Raw genomic sequence first — 21,285 nt, 5'->3', positions numbered from 1 at the left:
GCAAAGCTATCCATTCTATTATTTATATTCTCTAGAATTTTATCATTAGAAGCTACCTTTCTAGATATTCCCTCCATAAGTTTGGATTGACCAGCAATTAATTCTCTCAAGGGTGGTTGATTGAAATTATTAAAATTATTACATTGATAGTTATCTTGATAATTACCTTGGTAGCTTGGCCTTTGTTGCTAGTTCCATCCTTGATTCTGCTGAGTATGAGAGTAGCTGTTCTTGACAAAATTCACATCCTCATGGGTCCCTGGACAGTTATTCCCCGAAGCCCAGTGCTTTGACACACTTCACATGTCATTCGAGAATCATGAATGTGTATGACTTCTTGCTTCTGATTGGCTCGATCTTCAAGTTTCTTCATCAGCAGGTCCATCATGGTAGACAGCATGTCTACTTCCTTGAGTTGATGTATACCTCCACCACTTTTGCAGGTTTGATCATGTTCTTCATTCCAACCTTGATTGGAGGTCATCTTCTCCACAAGAGTTGTTGCATCTGGTATGGTGAGTGATAGGAATGCACCTCCAGCAGCAGCATCCATAGTCTCATGAGTACTATTAGTCTGTATGAGTAGCCAATTCTCCATCCCATGATGAGGACATTCCGCAATGTAATCTTGAAAGCATTCACATGCCTCAAGGATAGATTCATCATGTTATTGCTGAAAGCTTGAGATTCTCCCACGCAGAGCATTGGTCTTGCCTATGGGAAAGAACTTTGCTAGAAAGGTAATGGAGCAGTTATCCCATGTAGTATTTCTATCTTTACTAGCATAGAACCAATGCTTTGCCTTCCCCAAGAGTGAAAATGTGAAAAGACGAAGTAGTATGGCATCCTAGGTTACTCCTTTGAAGGTGAAGGTGCTGCAAATGTCCAGGAAGTGTTGGAGATGTGCACTTGTATCTTCATGTGCCTTTCCACAAAACTAGTTTGCTTGCACCATGTTGATGAGAGCTGGCTTGAGCTTGAATCCAATATCTCTAATATTGACTACCAGTCCAGTACAAATGTTGGCCGTAGTTGGAGCAGAGAATTCACGGAGAGTTCTATTAGCCATGGCTTCAAATTATGGTGTTAAGCTTTGCCTTATCTGGTTGTCTTCTGACTTCAAAGCTAGAGTCTTCTTGAGTTTAGCTCTAGTTCTCCTGATTAATGCTTCTAGATCTTCAACGTAGTTTGTCGAAAGGTCAAAACCGGTCATACATTACCCTGCATAAGATACAAAAGTAGACAAAACAAGGGTAATCCTGCTCGAGCAAAGGTTATTGGTTTTTCTTGATCACATCAATGAGTATAAGTTTATCAATACTTCATTTGCCTAGTTACTGTCCCCGGCAATGGCGCCAAAAATGCTTGTTGGTGTTTATTAACGTGTCACATATTTGAAGTACTTAGTCACCTATTATAAACTTATTTCCCTAACTTTACTAGGTTGTCATCCCTAGTGATGATGCCAGAGATATGTGTTGGTACTACATAGTATTACTACTGGAAAAACACTAAGCAGTTCATTATTAATGTATGTGACTAGAGAGAATATATAAATCTATGAATGAAAAGTATCCGCAAGCGCACAGATAATATACCATTGTAGTATTTTACCCGAGATTATTCTAGGTATCGTTATTTATATTTTTACCACTGGGAAGGTCTAGCATGAATATGTATTGATAACTTATACTATTGAAGGAGAAATAAACCATATCCAATGTTCTACTCATAACAGGGATAAGTCATAAGATAAGATATATATATATATATATATATATATGTGATAAGTAATGATAATGATAAATCAATTAGAGCACTCCTTTCTATGGCATTAGCATGGTCAGGTAAAATATTAGAGGAATAATTCCTAAGTCATTCTTAATTACAAGTCAAAGCATACATTTGATTAGTGTAATTACACGTAGTAATCATCGCTAAGATCATCTTTATATCTACACATAAGGGATATTACTAAGGAAGTTTGAGGGCAGAGCTCATTCTACCTTCATAATCGGACCATACGTGCACCTATATTCGGGGAGTAGACTACAAGGACTCAATAGGAGTGTCACATCCATGATCTACCACATGACCCGAAATATTGGGTGTATCCACAGGTGAACAACGTATAAGCACCACACTTACACAATGTTGACCACCCACCCCGTGTACTTTAGAGTGAGCGCTACATGAACTTGTGCATAAACATAATAATAAACTAGCTAAACTAAGTATATAATCAAAGTAGACGTTGAACATCATAATGAAGAACATGAATAAGATAAATACTGAGATTGTCATAACAATTGTAACTAGAATATAAAAATAATGGAGAAATAAGAGAGAGAGGGGTAGAAAGTTTATACCAAACCACTATCTTGATAAGATTGGGAATCCAAACGAAGTCCTGCTTGCCTCCCTCTTGATCTATTCTAACTAGCTATGCTATGGAGGAGGAGGAGCTCTAAGGAGATTAGGATTTTTGTCTTCTCAAATGACTTGATGACTTATGATTCCTAGGGGAGGCAGGGGCTGGATTATAAAGACCTAAGGGTCCAACGTGAGCCCTTGGATCAAACTGACTTAAGCAACGGCCTAGATGCATCCTCAAAGGCGGTGGGATACCGCCATACAAAGCTAGCTGATAGGTGGGCCCAGAGGGGGCCGGGTGTCCCACCTATAGGCCAGGCGGCCCCACTAGTCAGGGGGTGGCCCTCCGCTTTTGTGATGTGGCTTTTGGACCGTTCTAGAAAACATGTTTATATTTATGCCCTTATACATGTCTAATTGATGGTTTAAATTGGTTGTTAACTACCGCCAACAAAAGGCTAATAATGCAAATAGATTCACAAGTCATTGCAGGCCATATAGAAAAAGATTACAATGCAAGAGACCCAGAGCTGGCAAAATATCTGCAATTCTTGAGAGATCAAGAAAAATACTTCAAAGGCTTTATAGTCAAAAATATTTCAATGATAGATAACTCATATGCTAATGAAATAGCAAAAGCAGCAGTGCCGAAAAATCAAATTTACCTCAAGATGACATTTTCCAAATCCTAACCCAAGCTTCAATCAAGACAAAACAAGAATCCCTAAGGGAAATTCATGTGTTACAAAGTGAAGACTGTAGAGCACAAATCATGGCTTACATTCGTGGTCATTATGAACCAGAAAATGAGGTCGACGAAGTCAGAATGAAACATAGATCAAGAAACTACAAAATCATTGACAATCAATTATACAAACAAGGAATTTTTGAATCACTTCTCAAATGTATATCAGCAGAGGAGGGAAGGAGATTGCTATCAGAAATACACGAAGGCATATGTGGCACTCATCCAAGCAAAAGAGCCATGGCAGGAAAAGTATTTCGACAAGGATTTCACTCTCCATCAGCATGAAGTGACAGCAAAGACATAATCGAGTCTTGCCACAACTATCAAATTTCGACAAGCAAGATAAGAGCCCCTGCAACAAATTTACAAATAATGGAACCAACTTGGCCACTAGCAAGATGGGGAATTGATATAATAGGCAAATTGCCTCTAGCCCAAGGAAATTATCAATACGCTGTTGTTGTAGTGGAGTATTTCACAAAGTGGATCGAAGCCAAGCCAATAACAAAAATGTCATCTTTCACGATTAAGAAATTTTTATGGCAAAACATCATATGTGGATTTAGAGTTCCAAGGCACATCACAGTAGACAATGGGACATAATTTGATAGCGAAGACTTCAGAACTTACTGCCAAGCTATGGGAATCCAACTTTGCTTTGCCTCAGTAAGACACCCAAAATCAAATGGTGCAGTTGAAAGAGCAAATGGAATTATATGCACTCAAATTTCAAGATGCCTAGTGGGGCTTCCAAAAGGGAAATGGGTCGATGAATTACCAAAACTTGTCTATGCTCACAACACAATTGTATCAAGATCAACAAACTTCACACCATTCAAGCTATTATATGGAGAAGAAGCAATGACACCTGAAGAAATAAAGTTTGAAGGACCAAGAACCAATGTGCAAATCATCAAAGAAGAAGGGCAAAGAACAAGCAAAGACTTGCTTGAAGAAGAAAGGATGAAAGCAATCCAAAATCTAGAGGAATATCAAAAAGAAATAAAGAGTTGGTACAACAAGAAAGTAAGCCAAGATAACTATCACCTGGGAGACTTTGTTCTAGAAAAGGAAAAGAAACGAATATATAGTTGGAAAGTGTTCAACAAAAATGGGAAGGACCCTATCTTATCACAAGAACAAACAAGTTGGGATCATTTCACTTGGCAGATATGAATGGGAAAGAAATTGACCACACTTGGAACATTGAAGGCATTACAAAGATACGATCCTTACATTCCTAAGATTTACTTTAGAAGTAGCATAAGTACTTTTTTCATTGCAAATTTCAAATTCAAATGTAAACAAGCTGCACTCTTTTTCCACTCAGGGGAAGCTCTACACAGGGTGAGTGGTTTTTTAATGGGGCAGTCTCTATTGTAAGCTCTCATGAAATATAAATGAGATACTTTTCCCCAAAGTCTTGAGCATAACAAAAATTATACTCAAATATTGGCTATAAAAACTAAAATAGGTAGCATCACCTTTTTGAACAAGCAAAAATTAATTCAGACCTATCCAAACAAATGTTATCTTCACTTTCAGTTTTCTTAATTCACTAAGGTGAATTGTGACTTCCAAGCGAAGTCTATGCGTCGCCTTCGCAAAAAAGTGTGGGGACGGCGTTTTTCAAATTCACTAAGGTGAATTGCAACTTCTAAGCGAAGTCTACACGTTGCCTTCGCAAAAAAGTGAGGGGACGACGTTTTTCAAATTCACTAAGGTGAATTGCCACTTCTAAGCGAAGTATGCACGTCGCCTTCACAAAAAAAGTGAGGGGACGGCTTTTTTCAAATTTCCTAAGGTGAATTGCAACTTCTAAGCGAAGTCTACGTGTTGCCTATGAAAAAAATGAGGGGACGACGTTTTTCAAATTCACTAAGGTGAATTGTGACTTCTAAGCGAAATCTATGTGTTGCCTTCGCAAAAAAGTGAGCGGACAACATTTTTCAAATTCACTAAGAAGAATTATGACTTCTAAGCGAAGTCTAAGCAAAGTTTACACATTATCTTCACAAAGACGCCACAACCTTTGCAAAGAAGAAAAGATACAATGATGCATTAACTTTTCAAACAAAAACTTATGTTATAAATTACAAAAATTATGTCAAACATTATTCATTGCAAATTACAACAACTCCAAAGAACAAGTTTACATCAAAATTTACAATCATTCACTTTCTGAAGCTACAATAGTTGTAGCTTCAATAATCAAGTCTTCAACAACTTTATCCAACACACGATCAACTTCTGATAGGAGAAAATCTTCAGAAATAAAGTTTGGTGAAGCACTTGAGCATGACGACTGAGAAAAGTACCAACGTCAAGCAAAACTCTCTCTCTCTCTCTCATTCAAACCTCGCCAAAAAGGAACCACCAAATACCTAAGAAATTTTGCTGAAGTCGATAACACGTGGCAAACAAGTAGGACCTAATTATGAAGGAAATCAGGCTCTATTCTTGTTTTTCCTTAGTAATGTTCCTTACACGTAGATGAAGAGTTAGTTATGCTATAGATGAAAGTTTATATACTTGGGTGTACAAAAGACTTGGTAAATAGGAATGACTTAGGAATCTTTCTCATTTTATCATCTAGTCTAGCTATACTACATTTATGAGTATCTAATTTTATCTCTTAATTATTATCATTGCCATACACTTATCATTTATATATCATATGACTTACCCCTGTTTAGAGTAAGTGTTTGTCAATGATCTCATCATAAGTATCATGTTTATCCATATCTCTAGCCACCACTCCTCCCTGTGGTAAAATATAAATAATGATGCCTGGAATACTCTCAGGTGAAGTGCCACAATGGTATATCTGTGCACTTATAGAATTCTTCATATATATATTCTTCCTAAATTACAAGTGTCATTAATAAATACCAACATTGGCGCGACAGCAATAATCACATCTCCCTCAAGAATAAAAATGAGATACGCCGCAAGGCTTGAGTTTCAATGTACCAACAATATTGTAACTTAAAACATTCAACATTTACAAATGTCAAAAGTTTTTAAACCCTCTCCCCTCAAACTTAAAATCTAACGAGCCTAAACTACGAAGACTACTAAACAGGTTGATCACCAACATCATCATCTCTAGCATTCTCCTCGGCATTTTTATCTTGTTCCTTAAGCTCCTTTTCTCCAGCAGCAATTTCTTTCTTAAGCTGCTCCAAGAAGAGAAAAACATATTAGAACAAAAGTAAAAGAAAAAAAGAAACGTACAAATATCAACTAACCTTCTCCATCTTCTTTTTAGCCTTTATAAAGCCATGTTCCCAAATACCTTGATTCCAGTATTGATGAAAATACTCCATGCAAAGAATTTGAGTCCGTGTCAAAACCTGAGTTAGTGATTCCACATAAGGAAACTTGTAGCTCTTATCATACAATTGCTCTACGAGGGGTCATTTGCCTCTTTCATCAAATGGAAAAGCGCACGAGTTGAGTACATACAGCTCAAATCTGCACTTGTCTGAATAATAGTAGGTAAGTCTTCATATTGGTGAGACAGTCATCCAAAGAATGGGTCAAACTCCCCAAGCTCCAAGCAGGGATGCTCTAGCCTCGCACCAAACTTATCATAACAATTCTTACAAAGTTCCCACAAACTGAGTGCATTTGTCATAAAAGCTCTGATCTTTTTCAGCAGCCTTTTTCTCCATATACTGCTTTTCTCTTTTAATTTTCTCGAAATCTTTTCTCAAATTATCATACTCTTCAGTCTTTGTCTCAAGCTTCGCTTCCATGGAAATACATCTGGTTTCAATGGCACGGAGAGTATCAACAGTATCTATTCTCTATTTCTCCTTAGCAACAAGCTGTGATTTCAAAGATTTAATTTGTTCAAGCCAATTCTTCTCACGAAGAGCTACAGCTTTTACATCCTCTTCAAGTGATCTTCGCAAACTTCTTTGTAAAAGTGCACTCTAAAAAATATATAAGAGATGAAACAGATAGAAAAATCAAAATAAAATTACGAAGCCAAACGGGCAGCGAAGTCAAAATAAAGTCTTCAAGCAAAACTTCAATACCTTGTAAATCAAAGAAACCCCAGCATCTGCCAATTCAAGGGAGGATTTCCTAGCAAGTTAAGATTCCGCATCTGGCACTGCAAAGGCATTGTCAATGCACCTTGATAATTTAAGCTTTGATTTCTTTGGCAGAATGTGAAGTCTGTACAAGACAATTCCAACAAATTTAAAAGTATCCAAATTCACACCTTGAGCTTGGCGGTATTCCAGACACCGCTTGTAGCCCTCAGGTTCAACTCCATCAGGAATTGTTTCCATGGCTTCAGCAGGAGTAGCAGGCTCCTAAACCACATCCTTCATCTTTCCAACCTCTACAGTTGCCTCCTTTTGAGACGAAGGATCAGGGAAAAATTCTTCTATAAAATAAAAAGTGAAGTCAAAATATATAAATCAAACAAAAAACACACTAGACAAGAAAACAACAAAATAACATGTGGAGACGCCTTTCTCGAGTTGAGAGGGAACTTTTTCTCCTATATTAACATTTATGGTGGACTCAGTCAAGTGAGAAGCCTTAGCATTCTCGACTTCCTCATCAAACACATCATCATCAGAATCATCGAAGTCAAGAGTAGCTGTAAAAGTACCCTTACAACTTCTGGCCACACCAGCACCATCTTTAGAAATGTTGGTGCCACCTCCACCAACACGAGAATCATCGCCAACAATATCAACATCCATATCTTGAGAATCAATTACCAGTAGTGTTGGAGCATGCGGAGTTGAGGTGCCAAGCCTAGAATCTACATCACCAGACTCAGTAATAGGAGGAGCTGGGCACCAAATCTTTGAGATGATGGCCCCGCAATTTCTTGCGAAGCCACAATCGGGATTTCACCTTCATCAAACTACACTACAGCAAAAGTGACAGCATCATCACCAGTAGCACGAGCAACAATAGCAGCAGTAGAGCTAACTGGAGCCACAGGTGATGAAGGCAAAGTGGCTTCATCAGTCTTGGGACTTGATTTGAGTGTAGCTCTGAAATTATAGAAATATTCACCAAGCGGAGTCAACATTGGTGGAGTCAATCCACTAGAATCAAAAACTAAACTAATCATTCTCACCTCAGCATCATGAGCTTGTTGACTAAGAATCTCCTGACTCTCAACATTCTGACCCAAGTCTTCTTCACCCTCACTACTTTTACTCAAACCAAAAGCAGCAGGAATATCCTTCCTCTTCTTGCTAGTCTTCTTGGTAAGATTGTCTCCAGCTCTCTTTTTGCTGATAACATTATCTATACCAAGCTTCGCAGCACGGGTAAAAGATGGTGGCAGCCTTTAATCATACTTAATATTGGCAACATCAAAAACTCGATTCAAATGTTTATAATCTTTCCAATAAGCTTTTCTATCAAAACCTTGCCAAGAATGGCAACTGCTTTCTTCTCCACCACAACAACAAATTCCTGGTCGGAGTCAAACTTCACTGGTCTAACAACTTCTTTGTCAGGGAAAATATACTCTTTCCCACGAACAGTCTTCTTGTGAAGGCAGACAAAATCCCAACCTTTCTTAAGCGGCCAAATACGGGCAACAAGATATTCTTCGTAGAGATTTCTAGCACCTTGCAAGCTAGCGGTCAATTTGTAAGCTTTCTCACAAATCTTTCAATTCTTAGAGCTACCAAGAATGGGTCTGCACTCGAAAGCACTCTTTTCCATCTTCGCTGCCAAAGGATACGTCTTCACCACCTTACATGACTCATCCCTCTCTTCAGCAAGGGGAATAGAATGATAAAACCAAAACTTATACCAGTCTTCGCTTCGCTTATTCTTCAAAGCTCGGGGAGTCTGCTTTGCATTCTAAACTAGCTTAAAGCTACATCAGCCAAAATAAAAGATAACCTTCTTCCCATCTCTAGGTTGTCGACACAGAATTTCATCCCGTGCTGAGGACACATGTAGTAAGCCGGAAGGGTCCGCTTGATGGAGCAGATCCGCCTAGCTTCAGCGCAGGGGTGGTCGATCCTACGCAATCCTCTCGAGGCGTGCCAGACCATTTGACCCTGCAATTGACAAGGAGAGAAAGTTCATCAGTAGTCAAGGGCGAAACTTGCCAGTGTTGCCAGATAGTCTCGAATGTACGGTTGTGAGAGCCGATATGAAAGGGCTAAATAGCCGATCTCAGTATATTCATGAGAATAAGTCAGTTAAAGCTCATGGGGTCATGTGAGGAGAATTGGTTATCATTCAAGATAAACATCATTTAAAAGAATATTAATCAATGGTAATAAGATATCAATGATGATCGGTCCATACTAAGCCAATGATTACGAGTAACCAAACTCCTTTTTATATAAAGAAATAATTCAACATCACTTAATCATTTAATAAAGATAAATCTAATGAACATGTTAGATCTCATCTATTACCATGACCAGTGGGGCATGAGGCAGAATCATGCAGGCCATAGAAACAACAATAGACTCGACGACCCTAACTCATTACTAATATCAGTGGGGCATAAGATAGAATCACATAGGCCGTAATACAATAACAAGATCATGGGGCTAACACATCTTTCAACTTATCTCTACTTCAACAATCTCGTGATGTGAACTATTTGTGAAAGGATTTGATATCGGCTAAATAGCCGATTCAGGCATAGCACATAGTTAAGGTCATGTCTTCTCAGGAATGGGTCTATCAACCAATGATCCCCACTCCATAGTGCCAATAGTGGGGTGAGAGGCAGAATCCCATAGGCTGTGATGATGGGCCATGAAACGGTTCTCGCTAACCGATAGATCTACTCAAGATCGAACATGCCTTAACCGCACGCTATGCACAATTAAGATTGACACAAAACAGCCGATAAAAACATAACTCATCGCTTAAGATGTAGATTAGATCAGTTTTAGATTAGCAAACGATGAGTTAAACAAGATATAAGGCCGATCCAGATCAATCTCAATCGAGCAGAGTGATATTGCTATAATTAGATAAACAATGAAAGCAATAAGCAATATCGGTAACTTAATGAATCTACCAAAGACTGCCACTCTAAGATAGAGCCGATAACTTGACCTTGATCCAATTCAAGCAGTGGGGTGTAAGGCAGAATCACACAGGCCATACTTGGATTAGGCAAGAGTCGATAACTAGCTTATACTAGAGCTGCAGTGGGGGTCATCCGGATTGATGCAGCCATATGAACAGAGGTATAAACCATGACGATATTTACCACAAGCAGTGGAGGTCGACTGGATCGATGCAGCCGTACTTGCCGAAGAACTCGCCGAGATCTACTCTACTCCTACTCCTAAGGGGTGGCCAGAGCCAAAAAAAGTAATTAACTTGTATTTGATTGATTGGTTGATGCCCTTTACAATAGCCGGGGTTTGGTATTTGTACCCAGGGCCTAAACACGAGTCCTACCCGAGCACGATTTACAACCTTTGGCATAAAATGAAAATATTCCTAATTTTAGATAACTTGGACTCTAATTTTTCCTTTTTTGTAGAGTCCAACATGTAATTTCCTGGTGCCAACCGTAGTTCATCATTGTTGTCTGCTGACGTCACCCTAATATATATCTAATTCCAGAGTTGTATTTGAATCAGCTGACATCGATCTTTCTTGATTGGCACAACCTTGAAAGCCTGCGAGTTCCCGCGTTCTTTCTCCCAAATTTTGGTGTAAACACATGTTCCCCAATTTTGGGATAAAATGGTTTTATCCCAAAATTCCGACTCATCGGTTTACCGTGCCGCAACCGTCCTTATCCGGGAAATACACATAACTCCTGACTTTTTGGCCTAAGCCTCACATAACATCAATAGTGCCTCTTTCGACGCACTCAGCCTTTTTGTTTTCCCCTCTTTTCCAGAGCCAACTTCAACAGTCGACGCCACCGTTACTGGGGACCCAAACCCTAGCAAATCTGCCGTTCCATCAAACTGTTTATTTGAGCTATCTTTGCTAGATCTGAACTTGCTCCGGCTGTGATGGCGACCTATGATCATGGTCCTGAGGTATGTTTCTAGTTTCCGTTCTCCAGGTGTCAGCCGTTACCCCCATATTTCTGCCCCTTTTGAATTTATTTTATCCGATTTCTAGGAAATGAAGAACGAGATCTTGGTTCCATCGGCTGTTGTCCCTAATGCTTACTTCCTCAGGCTAATGGGAGACCCTGATCCATCTGATTTTATCTGCCAAGAAACCCACCAGATCCCTTTTAAAAGGTCCGTAGTGGACAAGTCTTCTTGGAACAAAACTCCCTTCAGAAACTGGCCTAAAGTGCCTAAGGGATGGAGAGACTGGTTTTGTAGTGTATCCGCGAAGAAGGGTGGAGATTGGAAGCTTTATGATCTGAACCAGTGTCTAACACTTTCATTGTCCGAAATGGAGAGAAACGATTCACTCTTGATCTCTGCTTCTTATTTTTGGTCCAATGCTCTAAATGCTTTCATTTTTTGCCATGGCCCGATGACCATTACCCTGGCCGATGTATACATGTTGGCCGGCCTTAGAACTACTGGATCAATGCAACTTTATGAGTACTTGAGTGTTGGTTGCAAAAGACTGGCCAAGATAGCAGACTGTACCGGATGGGCGAGTTATATTCTGAATCATGTTGAGGATGGATCATTTGTTAGTGAACGAGAGTATGTGGCCTTTCTGAATATGTGGCTGGAGAAATTTATCTTTTGTGGGTCGTCTTGTGCCCGACTTATAATTACAAACTTATGGCAGAACACCTAGCATTAGGTAAGGATATCCCTCTTGGAAAATATCTGCTGGGAGCTGCTTATCATCTAATGTACCAAGTGGCTGCTCAACTGCTGAAGAATGAACTAGTACAAACTATCAGCGGCCCTTGGTGGCTGATACAATTGTGGCTCAATCTGTACATGCATAAGTCGGTAAGGCCTGATCTCAGAGATCTACGTTTTCCCTCCTCCAATTTTGATGAGGAATACAGAGGCGATGAAGGAAGAACCCGATAGTGTATGAATTATGGTGAGGCTGCATCAGCCATAACCATTGACTTCAATGTTGGACACTTCTTCAAAAAGATGTACAGAGGGTTTGATGTAGCCATTTTGACTTGGCTACCTTACAAGGAGGATGATGAACTGATCTTTCCATTCAAGTTCTGATTTGAGTCCGACTGCTCGGATGAGATAGAGGCCACGATCTTTAATACCTTTATCAAGCCCTGTGTTCTTCCGGCTGAATTTCATCATGGTCGTGGCAAAATGGTCAAAGGCTCCTCCACCCCGGGCAATCCTCTGACCTATGAGTTCTACAACCCTTCTTCTATGGCCCATCAGTTCAGCCTCGGCCAACTCCCCCCCCCCACCTGTTCTTTGAGAACATCTTGAAGTCGAGGGAAGATGTCAGCGTCGTGCTGGAAGCTTCTAGAATCTTTCAATTGGGGTCAGACCTTCCTTATTTTTCCTTGCACGACTGGGTCATAGCCAGTTTCTCTTCCAGCCTCTTCGACACCTGGTGGCAAGAATGGCGTTCCCATCTTTTCTATGGGCCAGTCCACCCTCTGTGTATAGCTCTAGATAAGGAATTTGCTTCTGGTAGTGAGGTAATCTTTTATTTCCCTTTTCAAATAGACTACTTGGTGAATCCTTTTGCCAATCATTCTGATTGATCCTTTCAGGATGTCAAATTCGACCCTCCAAGCCTAGACAGGAGAGGGCATCCCATAGATTACCAACCCTCATGCCTAGTTTCAAGGATGGGATCGACCATACCTTCCTTGAAGAGGTTGATGAGAACCCCTGCTGCTCCCACAATTGTGACATGTCACCCCCAAAGCGCAAAGCGTCTCTAGGGGTAACTCAGAAGGCTACTACTGGGAAGAGACTACGTAGAACGAGACCATAAGTTGTTCAGGTAATCAATTCGCCTTTTCTTTGGATTGGTGTTTAACTTTCTAATCTCATTCCTTCATAGTTATCGAGCATTGTGTCTTAGTCTACTTTGGGCGCCGGATTGCTATCCTAGGCATTTGATTCAGCCCCAACTAAACCTTCATCGGCTGATCCACGAATGGAGTCAATCTTGGCTGAAATAACCAATACTCCCATAACGACAGAAAATGTAAGTTTCATCTTTGAAATTTACTAGAGCATCCTTCTTGATTTCTTGATTCATTGTTATCCCCACCTCTTATTTGGCTATTCATTATTCCAGACATCTTTTGATGAAACATTCGTGCAAGAATAGGAATCTGGTAGTTCACCTATTGGCAATGATCCAATTGACATTGGGAATAATCCTGTGGTCGGTGTTCAGACTGCCGATCCCCCAATCTGGCACACACCAGATGGTAAGGAAACTATACGTCTTTTCCATCGCGACGATCGTGAACTGAAAATTTCCCCTATCATTGCAGATGCCAACGCTGGAAGTTTAGAGATGACTCAGCTGGATGTTATTGGAGCATCATCAGGTGCCCCTTCCCCTCCGACAGAGGCTGCTATAGAGAAGGCGCCATATCTTCTTTGTTGTTCACTTTGCGATAAATCGAGCCAAACCTTCTAATCAAGTTTTCTCTTGTACATAGGCATCCAATCTTCTAGCCCAGAGCCATTCTCTCAATTTTTAGGAATATTTTGATGAGGATGAAATCAAATCACCAGCTACTTCTCCTAGTGAAGCCCTATCGGAAGAGACCAGAAAGCGGCTAAGACATATATTGCCAATGCTCGAGAAGGATGTAGCCGATCTGATCCAAGACACCGACTCGATGCAGAGAGTCTTCTTGGTTGTAAAGGGTGATCCATCTCCAACCCTCTCCAGAGTCTTGTTATATTTGTCTTCTTTTGAAGATCAAGCTCTAAAGGCAAAAAAGATTCAGAGAAACCTGTCCAACCGTGAAGCTTTGATGGCCTAGGACAGCTCCAACAAGCAATAGGCTAAAGAGTTGATGCGGCTAATTGATGATCTGAAAAATTCCTCCTCCAGAACCGATCCAGAGCTTTCCTAGCTAGAAATCAAACGTGCTAAACTTAGAAGGAATTGGAAAGCATGAAAGCTGCTATTGACTATCGCAAGTTTACTCTGGCCTAAATCCCTGATGCCGTCAAGCAGAAGAAATAGGAATTGTTGGCCAAAGTAAAAAGAAGCAGAGCCATTCATAGCAGTCTTGAGAACACTCCTGGAACGGCCAAAGAGTACAAGGAAAAGATTGCAAAAGTCGATGTCGTCCGGCTAGAACTATTGAAAATTATCCAGGATGTCTTGAACTTGTAATTCATAAGTTAATGCATGTATGACCATACTTTCCTATTGTCTCATTGTATCTTTGTTTTGACTAAAGAGCCGATTTAAAACAACCAATCTCAGACTTCTGATCTTAATCCAGTTGAGTCTAAAAACATGGCTTCTATTAAGAGAATCCTTCAATTTCCCTCCTTTAGCCATTTGGTACCTTTGCGTATGACTGTTTTTTCTTGTCTTTGTTCTATAGGCGATACATATCATATCGGCTTTTACTATTTTTGAATATCTTTATTTTTTGAACTAGAGGCGATACTCCTTTTTTACCAGCTATTAGAGCCGAGAATAAATCGGCTATCGAATGTTGCCCGGGTGTCAGGATAACGTACCATAGAAACTTTCACATCAAAAGTCGAACGAGCAATCAACCCAGGTCGAACATCCTGTTAAGTGAAACATGACTTCTTCAAATCCATTAACTCCAAATTCGCCACCTTATCTAGCATTCATACATTGGCCTAAACCTCATAACTAATACTTGTTTTCCTTTATTCCAATGGCCGATATGAAGCCGTAACCTTTTTTACTAAAATAAACTCTCAGAGCCGATCACTTGCATCGGCTGTTGGCTTTCATTGCTGATCTTAATGAAGCCTCCTTCCCATGACTTGCCAGAAAAACACTCGAAATCTCCTAGTTCCCAAAAGACTGGATCGGCTATTGCGATGCTTACAGATTCATCAGCATGAACTAGTTCGACATCATCTCCATGCCATTGAATCAAACACTGATGCATGGTCGACGGTATGCAGCAATTCGCATGAATCCAATCACGACTGAGGAGTAAACTGTATGATCCTTTCCCATCAATGACAAAGAACATGGTGAGCAGAGTTTTACTCCCGATTGTCAGTTCGACATTTATTGCCCCCCGGGTCTTGGATGCATTTCCTCCGAAGTCTCTAAGCATCATGTCGGTCTCAAGCAAATCTCCTGGTCTCTTGCCAAGCTTACGAAAAGTGGTGTATGGCATAAGATTGACAGAAGCACCTCCATCCACCAACATCTTGTTTATCGGCTTCCCATCAATAAAACCTTTCATATATAAAGCCTTTAAGTGTCGATGCTTGACTGGCTTATCAAATATTGCTTGCTGCACAACCGTTAACTTGGAAACCATCTCTTCATACTCTAACTCATCGAAGTCTGAATAAACTTCCTGATCTACCGGAGCTCTGAATTCTGATGGTAACAAAAAAGCCATTTGGATATTAGCCAATGGTTGCTTCTTATCAGCTATCTGCTTGGTACGTCATACTTGAGTTTTACCAGGTGCCTGAGCCTGTTCCATCTCTCTATTCCTTAGGCGCTGCACCCTCCTCTTTTGGCTTCTCGTCAAATCTCCTAGGCACTACTGGCCTTCCTACCATGTGTATCTTCTTTTAGTGCCTTCCTCTTCATGATCAACCCAGTCATGTCCAATGACTCTTTTTCCCAATCGATCATGAACACTTTTGTTTTTTAAGCGCCGATCCATATTGTTATGATGATATGCATCTTGAGCATGGATAGACCGGCGGTTGGTTTGAGATTGCCTATACTCCCGATATTGATTGCTACATTCTGGACAGTCGTGTCTGGTAGGCAACTTTAAACCTTCATTCCAACAATGCCTAAAGAAGGGACAATTCCAATGTAATTCAGCTTGTTCCCTTTCATACCTCTCTTCTTCTAATTGATGCTGGTATGCTTGATCTTTTAACCAACGTTGATAATCCTTTTCCTTCTGTCGCTGCCATTTATTCAACAGAATCCGAGATGTGACCCGCGGCTTTGACGTCTCTACTTTTGATGTCTTTCTCTGCTCGTATCGGCTCTTTTGTTCGGCACAACATCTTCTAATCTCTCTGTACTCATCAGCCGATATTTGCATTTCGGGATCAACTGTCCCAGCTTCTCTTGATTTGGTCGATGTTAGGACCTTGGTTTTTCCTTTGAATAGCCCAGCATCAACCACGTTCTGATCTCCTGGGAAAGGATTATCATTGACTTTCATCTTCTGAGGTGTATCGAATTTGAGTCTCCCTTGCTGAATAGCTCTCTATATATGCTGCCTGAAGATTCTACATTCATTAGTGGAATGAGAAGTAGCGTTATGGAATTTGCAGAACTTCTTGTTCTTCAACTAATCAGGGGGCAACATGACATGACCATCGGGCAACTTGATCTGCCCCTTCTCAAGCAAGCAATCGAAGAGCTTGTCTAATTTGGTAATATCAAAGTCATAACTCTCCTCAACTCCTCTTCCCTAAGGATTTGACACCATCACTGTCCTCTTGCCCCAATTCCATTCAGCTGCAGCAACCACTTCTTCTTCATCTTCATAGCTGTCATTGACTGAATATGGATCGTAAGCTTCGGCCACTAAGGTACTCTTCTAGAATCGGGTATCTCTACGTATGCTCTGGAATTGGCTATTAAGTGCTGCCACTTGTTGAGCCAATTGACCCAAGTTGTCAAATTTCTGACCCAGCTGTTTCTCTTTCCACATCGGCAGCATTCCTTGGACAGCTAAAGCAGCTAGTTGATCATCGGCCAAGATCAATGAGAAACACAGATTCTTAGTCTCTCGAAATCACTAAAGAAATTCAGTGCCCAATCATTAGTCCTCTGTCTCATGGTTGTCAAATCGGTTATTTTCTTCTCTCTAGTCCTAGTGTAAAAATATGTATGAAACTTCTTCTCCTAGTCAGCCCAATTGGCAATGGAGTTAACTGGTAGTGATGAGAACCAAGTGAAGGCTAGCCCTGACAGGGACAAGGAGAAGAAACGAACTCAATGGGCATCCTCAACTGACGCTTCACCCAATTGTGTAAGATACCGACTGACATGTTCTATTGTGCTTTTATCATCTTGACTAGTGAACTTAACGAATTCTGAGAGCCTGTAATTTGTAGGAAGAGCGACCAAATCATACCATTCTGAACATGGACGTTTGTACAAAAAAGTCATTCCTTTTGGCTTTAGACTGAACTGATTCTTCATCATCTCGGTCACCTTGAGCAGCAACTCGTCATCTTGCGAATTTGGATTTCTCGGTACTTGCTGACCCATCTGTGGATTGAAATCCCACGTGCCTTGATATCCTGGATTTGGTATCATGTGGAGGGTGTTATAATCCGTGCCATAGTGATAGCCTTGTGAAATCTCAATCTGTTGGGTCTTTTGCTGGCTTGCTGCACGAAGTCTCTGATTATAGACATAAGGATCTATATCTCTATGGATCCTTTAAATTGATGGTGCTATCTTCTGAGCCGATGACGGTATGTGGCCTGATGTGCCAAAATTGATCATCTAGTTTTGACTTTGCCCCGCCGGCTGCTGCACATGCTGTACTGACGGTCCAGGTTTGTACTGTATCTAATTTATTGTAGTACCCGGAGTTTGTTCAGATGAACCTTGAAGTGTTTGGATGTCACCATTACTAGCTGGTGCTGCTTCTTGATGACTAGTACCGACTTGATTAGTCCCTTGGGTCAATGGATCTGGAATATTATACAAGTCGATCCAACCTGACCAACTGGAATTCCATGAATCGCCTCTTTCATGGCGTCGTGAAATGCGTCAACGAAAACTTCATTGCGACTTGATAGAGCACCATGAACAGACTTGTCTATGGCTTCCGTAAAGAAACACCTTTCTTCAGCTTCGACTGTATCTGTCTGTCTGTGTAGTAGAACTCTTGGTAGTGGAAATTTCCGAATAATTGTGCTATCAAGTGTTTTGGTGTAGGACAACAAACACTTCTTCTGAAATTCTTCTGTAGCTTTGTTGATGATATCCTTATCCTCATTAGGTAGGTCTTCATAATGTACCATAAGGATGTTGTTGTTGTTATGAATCACCATGACGATTGTGGGGTCCCACCGAGCCTGACAGAAACATGTGTCGACACAGAATTTCATCCTGTGCCGAGGACACACGTAGCAAGCCGAAAGGGTCCGCTTGATGGAGCAGATCCGCCTAGCTTCAACGCAGGGGTGGTCGATCCTATGCAATCCTCCCGAGGCGTGCCAGTCAATTTGACCCTGCAATTGACAAGGAGAGAAAGTTCATCAGTAGTTAAGGGCGAAACTTGTCGGTGTTGCTAGACAGTCCCGATTATACGGCTGTGAGAGCCGGTATGAAAGGAAATCGGCTAAATAGTCGATTCTAGTATATTCATGAGAATAAGTCAGTTAGAGCTCATGGGGTCATGTGAGGAGAATCGGTTATCATTCAGGATAAACATCATTTAAACGAATATTAATCAATAGCAATAAGATATCAATGATGATCGGTCCATACTGAGCCAATGATTACGAGTAACCGAACTCCTTTATATATAAAGAAACAATTCAACATCACTTAATCATTTAATAAAGATAAATCTAATGAACATGTTAGATCTCATCTATCGCCATGACTAGTGGAGCATGAGGCAGAATCATGCAGGCCATAGAAACAACAATAGACTCGACGATCCTAACTCATTACTAATATCAGTCGGACATGAGGTAGAATCATGCAGGCCATAATACAATAACAAGATCATGGGGCTAACACATCTTTCAACTTATCTCTACTTCAACGATCTCGTGATGTGAACTGTTCGTGAAAGGATTCAATATCGGCTAAACAGCCGATTCAGGTATAACACATAGTTAAGGTCATGTCTTCTCAGGAATGGGTCTATCAACCAATGATCCCCACTCCATGGTGCCAATAGTGGGGTGAGAGGCAGAATCCCACAGGCCGTGATGACAGGCCATGAAACGGTTCTCGCTAACCGATAGATCTACTCAAGATCGAACATGCCTTAACTGCACGCTATGCACGATTAAGATTGACGCAAAATAGCCGATAAAAACATAACTCATCGCTTAAGATGTAGATTAGATAAATTTTAGATTAGCAAACCATGAGTTAAACAAGATATAAGGCCGATCCAGATCAATCTCAATCGGGCAGAGTGATATTGCTATAATTAGATAAACAATGAAAGCAATAAGCAATATCGGTAACTTAATGAATCTACCAAAGACTGCCACTCTAAGATAGAGCCAATAACTTGACCTTGATCCAATTCAAGCAGTGGGATGTGAGGCAGAATCACACAGGCCATACTTGGATTAGGCAAGAGTCGATAACTAGCTTATACCAGAGCTGCAGTGGGGGTCGACCTGATCGATGCAGCCATACGAATAGAGGTATAAACCATGATGGTACTTACAAGCAGTGGAGGTCGACTGGATCGATGCAGCCGTACTTGCCGAAGAACTCACCGAGATCTACTCTACTCCTACTCCTAAGGGGTGGCCGGAGCCGAAAAAAGTAATTGACTTGTATTTTATTGATTGGTTGATGCCCTTTACAATAGCCGGGGTTTGATATTTATAGCCGGAGCCTAAACACGAGTCCTACGCGAGCATGATTTACAACCTTTGGCATAAAATGAAAACATTCCTAATTTAAGAAAACTTGGACTCTAATTTTTCCTTTTTTGTAAAGTCCGACATGTAATTTCCCGGTGCCAACCGTAGTTCATCATTATTGTCTGCTGACGTCACCCTAATATATATCCGATTCTAGAGTTGTATTTGAATCGGCTGACATCGATCTTTCTTGACTAGCACAACCTTGAAAGCCTACGAGTTCCCGCGTTCTTTCTCCCAAATTTTGGTGTAAACAATGGCTTACTCCAAAATTGTGTATGCTCTCATGAAGGGCACAAACGACCTTAATATCTAGATTTACTCCTTGAGACTTTACCACCTGAATAAACAAAGCAATCTTAGCAATACCATTTGGGGTTAGATGATGCATTTCAATATTGTAGGCCTTTAAGATCTCTTCAAAAAAATCTTGACACGGGAAGCGAAGACCAGCACTAAACTGATCTCTAAAAACCACACATTCATGTGGCTTTGGATGAGGAGTTGTTTCACCCTTAGGTAAACGAATAGAAGCTTTCTCAACCATTAGATTGGTAACCATCCAACAAACTCTAACTTAGATGTTGAAACATCTGATAAATTATCATCAGACTTCGTGGAAGATTGATTTGATTTAGCGGGTGAATTCCCAGAGGCAATTTTCTCTTGTCCAGACATCTAAAGCAAGCAAGAAAGGACATAAAATAAAGCACATCAGAAAACTAAAATCAAGACAAACAAAAACAAACTCAAGAGATCAAAACTAACCTTGACAAATAGAGTATCGAAACTCAAACTTCTTCGTAGAAGATTTAGTCTTCACAAGATTTTCTGACTTCGCTTCAAGGAAAAATTGGGCAGCACCTCCCCGTCTTTGATAAAGTGATAAAATAGGAGGGGAGGATGCAGTATATATAGGCAACTTCGGGTCAAACCCGATGGTTCGACTTCCGCCAGTCAAAGCCGACCGTTATAATTCAAAAAAAAATGAAAATTGTTTGATATAAACGGCCAACTCCAAAGTTCAGGACGGCGTTTTCTGACTTCATTTTCAAATCAAAATAACTTCGCGGGATTCAAACCTTTGGAGTAGGCCTCCGCTCGCGAGGCGTTGCTGTTGGGGATTTGACTTTGTCATAAAACACAGCCCGAAACTTTGGAGTAATGTGGACAAATTCTGTGATGAAGTTTGTTTGCAGGAAGGCAGAAGGCGAAGACGATATTTAGACTTCGCACAAGAAGAATTGACTTTGCTACAAAAGACAAGAAAACTGGAGTGAACCAGAAACCAAGACAAGATTTAGACTTCACGCCACTGGCGAAGTCGAATGAAGATTAACAAGGAAAAGATGAAGAATGAAGACTAGGATGGTAGAAAAGACCACTTCGCCCTTGTAGTTTAAAGGGGTTGTATCAATTGAGAGAGGGGTAAAAAGGTCATTTGTATATAGATTACGA

At 40.5% G+C, this 21,285-nt stretch overlaps 1 non-coding gene across 1 annotated transcript; it reads left to right on the top strand.

Moving 5' to 3' along the window:
- Positions 1-596: 596 nt before the first annotated feature.
- On the top strand, positions 597-705 carry LOC136509814 (small nucleolar RNA R71). Its single transcript, XR_010772553.1, has one exon. It is a non-coding gene; the product is annotated as a small nucleolar RNA R71 (small nucleolar RNA).
- The last annotated feature ends 20,580 nt before the right edge of the window (positions 706-21,285 follow it).

This window comes from Miscanthus floridulus, chromosome 15 (assembly GCF_019320115.1).
Source record: "Miscanthus floridulus cultivar M001 chromosome 15, ASM1932011v1, whole genome shotgun sequence".
Classification (NCBI taxonomy): Eukaryota; Viridiplantae; Streptophyta; class Magnoliopsida; order Poales; family Poaceae; genus Miscanthus; species Miscanthus floridulus.
The sequence above is the reverse complement of the archived record's forward strand: the minus strand, read 5'-3'. Positions and strand labels throughout refer to the sequence as shown.